We start from the raw sequence: 12,766 nt of genomic DNA, 5'->3' as shown, positions 1-12,766 counted from the left end.
TTCTGTTAAGGCTGCATCAGTTTGTTAGAGGTCTTTTATAAACTAATATCTCTTCAAAGAGAACTAAATTTCTGATTGTTAAGCAACGGACATATTGATTGCATTTTCAGTGTTAATTTATAACATTGGAATTGGTAAACAGAGAACTCCTTCATATTTTTCAAGAATTTTTATTTAGAGTAACGTTTGACTTGGTTGTTAAAACCAAAAAGATTAATTTCTACACATTAAGAAAGTGGTGCAAGATAAATTGTACTGTTTTTCAAAAAGAAGTTGTGAAACTGTTTCTAAGTTGAATTTAGACCACAGATATGATTCATACTTAATACACTGTAATCATTAGGCAAGTTCACTGAAAATTTCATCATGGAAACCTTACCTTGATCTACCACCATCAAAATTTTTAGCTTTGGCAAAAAGTTTTGTGGAATGCAAAGACCTGTGTAAGTCTGCTAGGAGAATACCATGTAGTCACAAATTTTATGGGGAAAAAAGTGTGCAGTGTTGTTTGTTTGTTTTGTCTGGTTTTTTTTTTTCCAGTTCTAAGTATAGAATACTCCTGTAATAGGAAGGAGCATTTCAGAACTGATGCCCTAACTTACAACCAAAGTACTGTCTTGAAGAAAGACCTAGCAGGTGTTGTCTTTCATAATAAGACATTAGATTTGACTCAAGTTACTTAAGAAGGAAATAGTGAGGATTGTTCAGTAGATTATAATTAGTGTATGAACATTCATTTCTTGCTAGCCATCTATGTGTGAAATTTATTAAAAATTAAACTGAGGAGTTGGTATTTTCACCTATTTGATTTGACAGTTGTTGTGTTGAGCTCCAGCCCCCCTTAACTCTCTGTCAGTTGACATACAGTATAGAACTTGGAATTAAAAACACTGGGTGTTCTGGTCATAGTCTTAGACTGACTAAATTTTTGCTTTAGGTGTAATATCAATCTCTTTCACACTGAAGGTATGACTGTGTTTGTTTGTTTGACTTTGATGTTTTTTTTAACACCATGCATTGTCAAGTCCCAGACTTGTATCATGAGTACAAGGAAGAATTTGAAAAATGCTGTAGTCAGACAGCCATGATTAAAAAAAAATTTTAAATTAAAAAAAATGACAAAAATTAATTGGTAGACAGCTTATTGGGGCAGGTAGTGCTTCTATTTGGTGAATAATGAATGTCCATGCTCACGGGTTCCCTACTCTTTGCTGCTCCTCACAGCTTGAGGAACCTAATGACCCTGAAACCGTTCCCTGGTACCTTCTGGTCCTGCTACCAGAGTAAGTTAAGTTGTTCAGCAGTGTTTCTGCCTCCTCTTGCACATACAACAAGTCACACAATTCTTTTCAGTGCTGGCTGCATATGTTTTTTTGTGGTCTCTGAAGTGACACTTAAGAATCTCTTGTACTTCACAAATTGTACTATACGTACTGTACGTGCAACATAGCTGCTTTGGGGAGAACAGTGTCTGACAAATCCAGAAGTTATGAAGTTAGTAATCTTGGATCTAGACTTTGCTCACACTGTGCTGCCAGGAGCTGAAGGAGCTTGTGAAGTTCAGAAAGCTGCAGGGTCTAGACTCTTGTGTTATGCCAGTTTTTGAATAATTGAAAACATTCTTCTTTCAAGAAAACTGCCATCCCTTGGCAAAGGAGAAAATTCACTTGCTGTCTTTGCCCAGTGGTAGATGATCTTCCTCATTACCCCCTGGTTGATTCTGAAATGCAGAGCATATCAGAAACAATAATAAAGGACCTAATCCCAAGTGATGCTGTGTCCTGAACTTGCCTTTGATTTAGCACGGGTTCTGTATTCCCCAGCTGTTCTAGAGGTGAGCCTGCAAATTGTTCAGTATGTGCCAGCCTTTAGGTTAGACTTTAGATAGGTGTGACTTCCAGATTGTTAGTCTTTCCTTGATCCTGATGCTTTTCATAATCTCTTAGATTTAGCATCCAGTGCTTGTTCAATTTTCCCTTCTTTATCTTATCCTTTATGCTGGCTGTTTTGCTACAGCCAGTCACTTTTTACCACTGGTCAAAAGAATTAACTTCTCCTAAAAAGAGATGATATTTCAGTAAGCTGTATGAAGGACTAATTTGTAGTATTAGGCCTGATTCTCTCCTAGGCTTACCGTGGAGTGAGAACAGGAGCTTTGTTTTGCTCAGTGCCTGACTCAATACAAGTACAGTACCAACCTGTAGATCCTTAGGACAAAGCAAAGAACTCCAGCCGTGCTTTCCTACAGCCTTTTTAGTGTGCAGGAATGCTATGTGCTGCACATCGCACTGACTTCCTGACAATAAAGTTAGAATATTGTGGTAAGACAAAAATGCTGTTTTGATTGAAAAGATTGACTAGGCATAGGAAATTATTGTGGTGGGGCTGTGGTTCTGAGTTACCAGCCTGGCGTAGTTCTGACCTCCCTCCCTACAGTTTACCTGAGATTAAACTTCTGGTTGGAGATGAATTAAGTATAAAAATTATAAAAAGACTGCCAGTAATGTTAGGCACATCTTCTGTTACCAGTTCTGCAATATTACATCCTGCCAGTGCAGTGATTTGTGGAGCCATGGCACACTTCCATAAATCATTTCTTCCTTCAAAAGTAACATTACAGATAATTAGGTAAACAATTTGTTGTCAGATATAAGGCTAGTTATATATTTCACTAATAAGTTCTAAACCCTTGTCTTATTTTGCAGTTGAGAGTAGTCATCCTTTGACCTTGGCTGGAACTGATTATCTTTATTCTGGAAATGCATGTTTGATTTGTGTGTTTAAAAAAAAAAGAGAAAAAGGAAAAAAGTATATATATTCAAGGCCAACCTAAAATAATGCATCTTTTTTTACAGTGTCTTAAATTTAGTCCTTAGTAGAGTTACAACAGATTGCAGTGTTTTTAAGAGCAGAGAGGTGTCTCCTTTCTTTCACTTTTGACACCTAAGAAAGATTGTAATTAATCCTGTTAGCCAAAAGCTTGTAATTTGTTCTGTGACTTTTTGCCGTTGTATTTGCTACAGGTACAGAAGAAGGCAAAATAGACTTAAGGTCTATTCAGGTCTATAGCAGAGATTAGGCAAGGAGACTGAAAATTTCCAAAACAAAAAGCTGCAGCCTGCTCTCTACTTCCCTTGCATGTGACGTTGGAGCTGCAGCCAGCAAAAGCCTCTTTGCTTTCTGTATGAATCAAGTAGAATCTTTCCTGGTGTATGTAGGTATCAGCATATTGCTTCTTCCATATATTGTATGCTAACTTCTGTCTCTTTTCATTCTTTGCTACTTTGAGAGGGAAATTTTTCACAGTGAGAACCATCAACCATTGGAATAATCTCCCCAGGGAAGTGGTTGACTTGGCCACATTGGACACTTTTAAGATTCAGCTGGACAGGGTGCTGGGCCATCTTGTCTAGACTCTTCCTAGAAAAGTTGGACTAGGTGATCCCTGAGGTCCCTTCCAACCTGTGATTCTGTGATTCTGTTCCCTGCAACAACCATCCACCAAAACTGTCACCAAGAACATCTGCGTTTTTGTGCAGGTGACCAGGACTTTCTCTGTGCGGGCGTTGTTCTTCAGCTGCGGTATAGCTTCCCGCTGATTTTTACTTTACAGAGGCCTCCAGCTACTTAGAAATGGTCAGCATAAGGACTTAATGGAATTTGTGCTTACTTGTTTTGGTCTGTGGCTACATTAGAGTTTGGATCTTGTTTAGCGGATGAGATTTTTAGAAATGAATGTGTCGAGGCAGATCCTGCATGTGTACCTGAGGATCTAAGTGAGTGGCAGGTATACACAGCACCTTCTGCTGGCATTTTGTTTCAGGATAAGCAGCTCAGTAAGGTTCCAGATCAGAAAGAGATGTTTGATTGCTGCCTGAGTAAAAGTAAATCATAATAGCTTGTTCAAGGATGGAAAGAGAATCAGGTTTTAGTTTGATTCCTTTACAAATCAAAACAAGTTGACAAATATCAGAAGTTGTTTGGGTTGGGTTGGGTTTTTTTCTGGGGGGTGGGGGGCTGGGTTTTTGGTTTTGTGTATGGGATGTCCAAAAATATGATAATTGTCTTGGAGTGTTATTGTAAGTTAGATAAGTTACTCTTTGCCAAGACTATACATCCTGTGATAATCACAGAAGTACAGATTAATGGAAAGCAGAGAGGGAAAAAGGCATAGCTGCAGGTGGTGTGGTGCAATTGCTGTAATCATTCTCAGTTTCACAGTAGCACTGTTTTAGCTTAGCAGAGGAAGATGCAGCCCTCCTTGCTGCTCGGTGGTCATAAGCAAGAGGGTGAAGTTCTGAAGCAGGTAAGTGGTTCTAAAGATTCTAATTCCTATTTATTTACTTTTTCCAGAACAATTAAGATGTAATTATTTGAACATTGTGAGATTTGAGTGCTCTTTAAAAAAAAAACAACAACAAGTGTTGATTCATACAGATTCTATAAGAAGAGTTTTAAAAATGGCCTCATAAGCAATGGCAACAGCTCACCTACAGTCTAATGGAGAGCTTGAGCACAGGCTATAGCTCAGGCATGCCAAGGAGTGTTGCAAATGGTGCCTGGCTGCCAGGCGCAGCTCCAGCGGCAGTCTGTAAGAAAGGCTGTTTGATAACACCTCTGAACACCAGGCATCCAGTTCTGATCTCAGTAATATCTTGTGTCCATTTTCAGGTGGCCCTGTGAGATTGCACAATATTTTGCTTATTGCCATCCATATCTTTTAATTGAATTTATAAGAATTTCCTAAAATACTATTAGAGGAAGTGCTTAGACTGTTGGAAGTTGCAAACAGAAATATTGATGAAATTAGCCTTTTCTGGATTAGTTTCAGCTTCATGGTAAGCTGTCTCCGAAATTGATTCTGAGCTTAATTGTCTTTATCTTGGCTACTGTTTCTCAAAGTTGCCTTTTGTTAATTAAACAAAACAAACCCAAACCCCCAAACTTCTTGGCAATTTTATATGAACAGTGCTACACGTCACAGAAACTATGAGAAAATCCTTCAAAGTTTTTTAATTAGGCATGCAATTAAATAACACGCTTAAAGCTATTGATACCATGTTAAGATCAGAGAACAAAATTCCACACACAGATATTAGATGTACTCACAGCTCAAAGAAATATCCTGTGATGAGATTATAAAGCCAGACGAGAGCTAGGTGTCATGCTATTGAACAGAATTGTCAGCCAATAAGTACTGAAAATCAAAGAACTATTTTAGATGGTAGAAACAGGTGAGACTGTATAAGAACAAAGAAGCCTGAGATGGAGAAAAACCAGACTTGGGGCTTTCGTTCTTTCTAGTGTGCAATATCAGCAGCTCTGTAAATTATGCTAATCTTTTGTCTCTTTCTGTTAGTTTCTAGGTGTAAACATGGTGTCACAAAGATGCAGTTTTGGATGGAAGCCATAGTAAGACAGCCATGTTTTGATTTCTGGAGGGAAAATCACCCCATATTTACTTCCCAGCTGATTCCCTCCAGTTTCTCCGTGTCTTATATATATACACTGACTTAAACACATCAAGTTGTAAGACAGCAAAGTAAGACTTCACTGTAACTCAAATAAATGATATACAAACCAACCAAAGTATCTCAAGCCAACTACCTTGTGATTTCTTCTATTTCCTGTTGATAGTGTTAGAAAGCTTTAAGAGTTCCCAGTTATGTTTTTAATGCTATTAGCACTTTGGAAACACCTGGCGTGTTTCAGACTTAACTCTTTCACTGATCTGTAGAATAGATGCATGTTTTACTTAATCCTTAATTAAGCAAAAGTTTTACAAATAACACAGTAAAACTGTATTATGACAGAAAAGCAAGTCAATGTGCAGTGGCTACATTAAAAGGCAAGAGAGGTATTTTGTATTTTCTCTAGCTTGCATTCACGTACTCTTTAGGGAGTAGGATATTGAAACAAAACTGGTGAGTCATAGAGCTGTAGAGGTCCCATGGTCCATCAAGATTTTACACTGTTAGTTGGGGTTAGATACAAGACCATATGCTGTTAAATTATTTTGAAAACTGTATCTAACTGTTACTATGAACACAACTCCATATAACTCCTAATGCTTCATCAGCTATATCTGCTGCTAGGGATAATTTTCTCTATGTTATGATAAAAATCCAGAAAGTTACTAAATACTCTGTAGTCTGGTTTCATTTAGTTAATAAAAATATGAAAGGTATTTCTATGCTGGTTAGCTAGTTCAAAGAAACATATGCTGTGGGGAAAAAAAAAAGCTGTGTAAAGAAAGATTACATTTTTCTGAATGTATAGTTTGCTAAGCCATAAGACACGAATGAAGAGCAAAGCTTGATTTAATGCTATTTTAAAATTCTTTCCAGAATTCTTGCCTTCTCACAGAAGCTGTGTGTCAGTAGCAATTATAGCATGCTATATGTATATGTGTTGAGGATCTGTGCATGGCTATACAAAAAGGACTTGATCATTGATGAAGTTATAGTACATCTCCTAAAGTGCTACAGCAGGAGACCAACTTCTACTAAATTTTGCATGGCAAGCAGTGCAAGGGCCACCTCTCCACTCCGTATGCAAAGAATCTTTGTGACTTAGTCACAAAAGCAGGCTATTTTACATAGATCAGTTTTTTCCTATATCCATTTGTGCCCATGTTATGCCACCCATGGAATTTGAGTTCTGTGTTATCTTAAATAATGGTCAGAATGGATCAGCAGCCGTAAAGATGAGTCTCCTACTGTATTGATACATCAGACCACCTCACTGGTTATTTTGTGAATTAATCTGGTATTTATACAGTATTTCTAGACAGACATTTTCTTACAGACCAGCAAGCAGCGTAGCAATCACTCGGAATGCTACAGCTCATTGAATAACATTGAGTGTAGTGAATGTACTCTAAAGTTGTAATCTCATATGTTAGTGTAAATCAAAAATTGAGTACACTGCAATATGGAAATAATGATGGTTAACAACTGTTCAGTAACAGTACTTTAAGAAATAGTGAACTGTCTGAAGTAGCAATTAAGATGTTTTACTGGATTTTCAAAAAGAAAGGCTAGGTAGCCTCATTTTATTAGAAATTCTTGGTTTATAGAGGAAGAGGTAGCACAAATAACCATTAGCCTTTTCATTTCGATGCTGCTTGTTTTCTTCATTCCATCTGCTCATGAAAATGTTTGCACAGACCGAGAGCATATGCAAAGCAGGAGTGTGGAAGGTGAGAGTTGCAGTATAAATGTGTAGCTTTCCATACCAGCACACCAATTGAATTAACGGGTTTCATGAAGTGTTGCAGCAGCAGTGCTGATGAACTGCAGACGTGTTTTTTCAAAGCTGACTGCATTTGCTTGAGAACAATATTAAGAATTCAAAAGTTACCTATTTTGACCTCAGAAAAGTAAATAAGTATGTCTGAAAGTTAACAAGCTATAATAGGTATTTGTTCTTCACAGTGTAGTTGCAGTAATTCTATCTTATTTTTAAATACCTGAGGCTCTTGATGTAATGGGTCTACACAGCTTGAATATTAAAGCTGTGTCACCAAATGAAGAATACAATAAACTGCATTCAAAACAATTGCCATCTTTTTTTTTTTTTTACATTCCTCCTTATTAAAACTGGCAAGCTGTTTTTTCACAAATGCTGCAATTAAAACCAAGGGTTCCTGTGTTGTAGCATGACCATCTTCATGTTGTTTACAGCTAGAGAATTATACATGGTGTCACCCTTTCACACTCTTAAGCAAATAATTTGAGGAAATTTAAATGACACATTCTCAGGGTACAGATAAAACCAAAGACTAACCTTTTATTTTTGCATAGAGATGACCAATCCTTACTTAGGCCCCACCTAATGTAGTCTAAAACAAGTACATTTGGTGCACTGCTACCTGAATGGTTTGTTATTAAGGTCAGTTTTATCAAAAAAGAGAAAAAAAGATTGGGGGAGAGGGGTGCAGGAGATGGTGGTGGTTGTTAAGAAATGCAGTTTGTAAGCTTTAGTTCACATACAAGTCCTTTCCCAGCTAAGGACAAGGAATATTTCAGCTTAGATGTGGACAATATAAACCTATAAAGAACTGTCAAGTCAGTGCAATGACGTTGGGCCTGACTAATTGGGCATTTCTACAACAAAGACATTTTAGAAGGTTGGATTTTGTTTAGTTTCCACCACCGAGGTATTGCTAGGGAAAAAACCCTACAACTCAACCAATTACCGTGTTGTGGTGAAGTCAATAATGGTCACAACAGAGATGTGCTACTTGTTTCTTTTTTTCTTGAGGCACATTCAAAGACCTTGAAATTTTACAGAGTGTGGGAAATTTAGTCTTTTAAGCATGTCTCAGTAAAATGTTGTATTTGAGATGCAGACTTTTTCCACACTGGGGTGATGTTACCATCCCTACAAAATGCTTTCTCCTTAGGCTGGGCTCGCAGCATGTGAGAGGAGTAGCCTACGGCATTTGGGAAGTGGATGGCATCCTGTTGGGGACGTGCAATACAGCTCATTGGAGGACATTTGGAAATGTGGAAGTAGGCTTCCTTTTATAATGCTCAGCAGTGTTTTAAATGAGCGTACAGGAAATCATGGGGTCATTTTAGTCAACAGGAGCAGTTCAAGGTTTGAAGCAGGAGTAATATCCAGACAGATACGTTTTGATGGTAGTTCACCTCTGGGGGAAGAATAATACTGTTGCTCACCTTTGACCTGTGACTGCTAATAAATACTGTGTAGAGGTGGGAAGTCAATAGTCCTCCACAGAGGGAAGACCCAGAGACTGGCAGCTAGGGAAGCTTATTTTAGAGTTGAAGTTGGTTGTTCAAATGCTTAGAAATGTTCTAAATTTTTTGTTTGTTTTTAATCTTTCCCTTCTGTTGGTGGCAGTATCTCAAGTTTATCAAACTGGATTCCTGGTGTATCTAACACTTAGGGCTCTGGTTGTATTTCATCTCTTTCTTCCTCTGCTGTAGCTGTTTTGCAGTTCATCTACTTAAAAGGGGGTGGAAAAGATTTTGCAAATCAAAGGGCTGGCTCAGTTCTTCCTTTGACTATTTGGAAGAATTCCATTGAAGATAAAATTGTAGATCTGAAAAAGTGTGCTGCTTTCATAATGATACTTCCCCTGCTTCTGTGGAAGTGGTTTGCTTTTCTTTTGCACTCTATATGGGCGGCATTGAAGCTGTTCTTCAGTGGAAGATGGGAGGATGCAACCTCTGTGTCATCAACCAGAAGTCAGGTCATTTTTGATGACTTAATACATAAATGGGAGAATACTATATGTGGAAGTTTCTCTTTGGAAGTTCCTGTGTGTTACTAGACGTGGTACTCTGCTCTGCTTTAACTGGGTTCTTCTGCACATAATCTGTATGTTATATGAATAAATCAGCACACAATTCTTGCAGAAGATATAATTATTAATCTTTAACTGTTTATAAATTGAGTGAAAATATAACTAGTAATATTGATTATTGCAAAAATGATAGACGAAGATATTGACGTTGCAGGGGCTGTGGAGTTTGAATCTGACAGCTGGCAAGGTTTTGTCAATGAATAACTCATCGAGGGAGAGTGAGGCCACAAATTCTAGAAATTAATTTTTTTCTCCAGAGTCTTTCAGAGGAAGATTGGTCTGACCTATATAAATAAATAATGCACAAATTTCAACAAACCATTTTAGTGTTAAAAGATATTTCATCTTTTTACACTTACTTTTGAATATTTTCTCATTAAGTGGAGAGCTGTGTAGCAGATTACCAAGATGCACAAGACTTTTTCAGCATTTCTTTACAAATGGAAGCAGAGGTAGCAAGACTCTAGTTAAAATTTGACTGCATGGAAGTTAAAGAGGAAACTGTCATTGCGTACAAATATTTATTTTGCACTGCATGATGACTGTTTAACAGGTTTCTGCTGCCACCAAGGATTGTGTAACTCCTCCTCCTTTGCAAAGAGAGGCTGACTAGGAAGCTCTTTTTGTCACCAAGATAACCTCCTGCACAGCAATCCCAGGGCTAGTTTATGGCCATAAGTTATTAACATGTAAGCAAACCACTGAATTTAGAGAAGAATATAGGCTTTTTTCTTCTCCAGACTTCAAGAGCTTGCCTTGTTTTTTGCCATTTCAAAGACCTGTGGTGGAAAACAATAGCCATTATTGTCATAAAAATAAAATCTCTGAGAGAATGTGTCTGATAGGAGTAGGGCTCCTAATTAAGCGTGTGATGGTTGAGTTGCAGGCTAATTATCTTTTCCATCTGTTACCTAATAGAATTTTGTAACACTGAGATTTAAGGTTTGTCAATTTTTCTTACCTTTCATTCTAAACCTGCACATCTCTGCCAAGGCCAACAATGAAATGAGCACATTAAGATGATAAATCTCCAGTGAACAGACCAAGTTATTTATTTTGGATGAACAAGGCTACACATAAAACTGGTGTGTCTTGGTTTGACTGGTTACTGGAGGTGGGAGTACTTTAAGAGTTGAATGCTTTTATAATAAGCTTTATTTGTGGGAACATTTGAACCTGAAATGTGAAAGAATGCAGAGCTTTAAAAATATGGTGTATGAGAAAAATGTATGATTTAGTGTTTCCGTTTCCATAGAGGAAATAGCAATGCTTTGCTTAAAAAAAAAATGATAAATTTCCTTTAAACTTAGTCATATGATGATCAGGGAAATAAATTCCCTCTCAACTTTTGTCAAAGCAGTTGAGGGAAAAGTTAGGAGTCCTAAAGTAACCTGCTATCTACAAGGGCATGTTTACATTAGTTAATGAGCAGAGGATCACATTTTTCCTCTTTTTAATGATGTTTTATAACAGTCCTAGAAAAATTAATAGAAGTGTTCATCAGAATCTGAATTGGGTTTGTGGTCACTGTGTCAGACTTATAAACAATTACTTATTCTTGGACAAAAACACACTTGTTCCTTCTAGTAATAGAGATAATTGGGGAGTGGTGCTTTATCGTCAGTGTTTCTGCATTTGAGCTTTTTGACAGCGTATGATTTTTGAAATATATGTTCTAAATGTCAGTAATGATTATTGCTACCTTTATATCTCTTGTCATTTTTACTACTTAAGCCTGAGAAAAAAAACCAAGATCTTTTGGTGCTGCATGAGGTGTTAAAAATTGTGGGGGTGGGGGTGTGAGGGGTGTTGCTAAATGAATTTGTAGGCCACTAAACCATTCAGTCTTGGGAGATTGCTGGGTCTCGGTGTACCGCTCAGGAGTGGCATCTACAGCACTGGCATCCTCTTATGATGGAAACAGCTAGTTCTTTGAGTGTGCAAGCAAGATGCATGCTTACAGTGACTCTGCCAGGAGTTAACATGGCTGGCTTTAGGCAGGTTTCCCTCCTGGCATTGTACAAGGGAAAGTTCAGTCCAGTTTGATTTTGAGTTTGGGAGACTTAGTTACATCACGTTGAAGCAAATGTACTATTTCCAGCGACTCACTTAAAACCCACTCTGCAGAAAGTGTTCCTTGTTCCTCAGGTCAGTGAGATGATCTGTGCATCGAGAGTCAAAAATGTCTTTGTATGTGTTATGGCTGGAGCAGTCAGAAGTTTATAGGATGGAGCCTGTCAGAAGCATGCTGTCTTTGATTAGCATCACTTCATAACAGATACATTGCAGGTCTATTGAATAAGTAGAATAACATGAGAGGCATATTATTCAAATTAAGTTATTTAAACTTTTAGTGCATTTACAACAAATCACATGCTCTGCAATTAAAAACCCAAAATGTTCAGTTTAACAAACGTTGAGCTGATGTGTAAATCTTGTCATGAGCCATTTCTTGGTCCATGTCATTATGTAATGTAATTGCAAAAAAGCCAGCCTAGCTTTCTTCCAGTAAATCGTCTCTCTGGCCCTGTGGCAATCTCACCACCATCTCTCCACAGGGAAGAGTCTGAAAAAACATGGTAATGGGAAAAATGACCACTGTTTACAATAAGCTAATGGGAAACCCAGCTGTTTTGATATGTTGCATAATCTTGGAGAGGAAAATCCAGTGCCTTGAAGAGAAGGCAATACCAATTATCCTCTTTATGGTAACAGTATTAGAAGATGTGTTTTCATCTGTGTGCATGATCCTATTTAAACCCTCCAATCTGTCTTTAGTTCTAAGTTACCTGCTTATTGCAGAAGGGCTTAACAGTTTTATATTTTAACTGGAGGAAATATCTCTTGGAAGTGTGTTGAATTTGGAAGTCTGATTTGGCTCAATTAAAATGCGATTAGGTTTTCTGTCTCCATTGTAGAGGCTGGAGAAACATTTAATGTTGAAGGCTGGCCTGCTGGTTTTGGCTGAAATGTAGACAGAAATATGCAATACTCTGAGAAATTCCAGAACTCCCACTAGGCCAAAAATTTTCTCTCAACTATAGCATTTCATCAAGTTCCCTAGTAACACGTTTCCATGTATCACAATCATTATTGCTTGGAAATCCACCAAGTTTGCAATGAGCTGAAAATATTTATTATATTCGCTGGATGCCATTTTCCTAGCAGAGGGGTTTGATTAAAATAATTTATATCCCTTCTGTTTTCAGACTGTGTTTGTGTTACATGCTATTGTTTTAGTGTGTTACAAGCTTTGAATGAGATTAATTTGGTTACGTATTTATCGAGTCTATTAATTACAATATTTTTAATCAACCTAATCTGGTGTAATGTGTTCAGGATCCAGTCACTTAAGTCCGGGCTAAAGCAGAAATTAGCTATACTTTCAGAAGTGTACTTGGCATAATTCAAAACATTATATACAGGAGGTCT

The sequence above is a fragment of the Phalacrocorax carbo genome, chromosome 6, assembly GCF_963921805.1.
Source record: "Phalacrocorax carbo chromosome 6, bPhaCar2.1, whole genome shotgun sequence".
In the NCBI taxonomy this organism is placed as follows: Eukaryota; Metazoa; Chordata; class Aves; order Suliformes; family Phalacrocoracidae; genus Phalacrocorax; species Phalacrocorax carbo.
The sequence above is the reverse complement of the archived record's forward strand: the minus strand, read 5'-3'. Positions refer to the sequence as shown.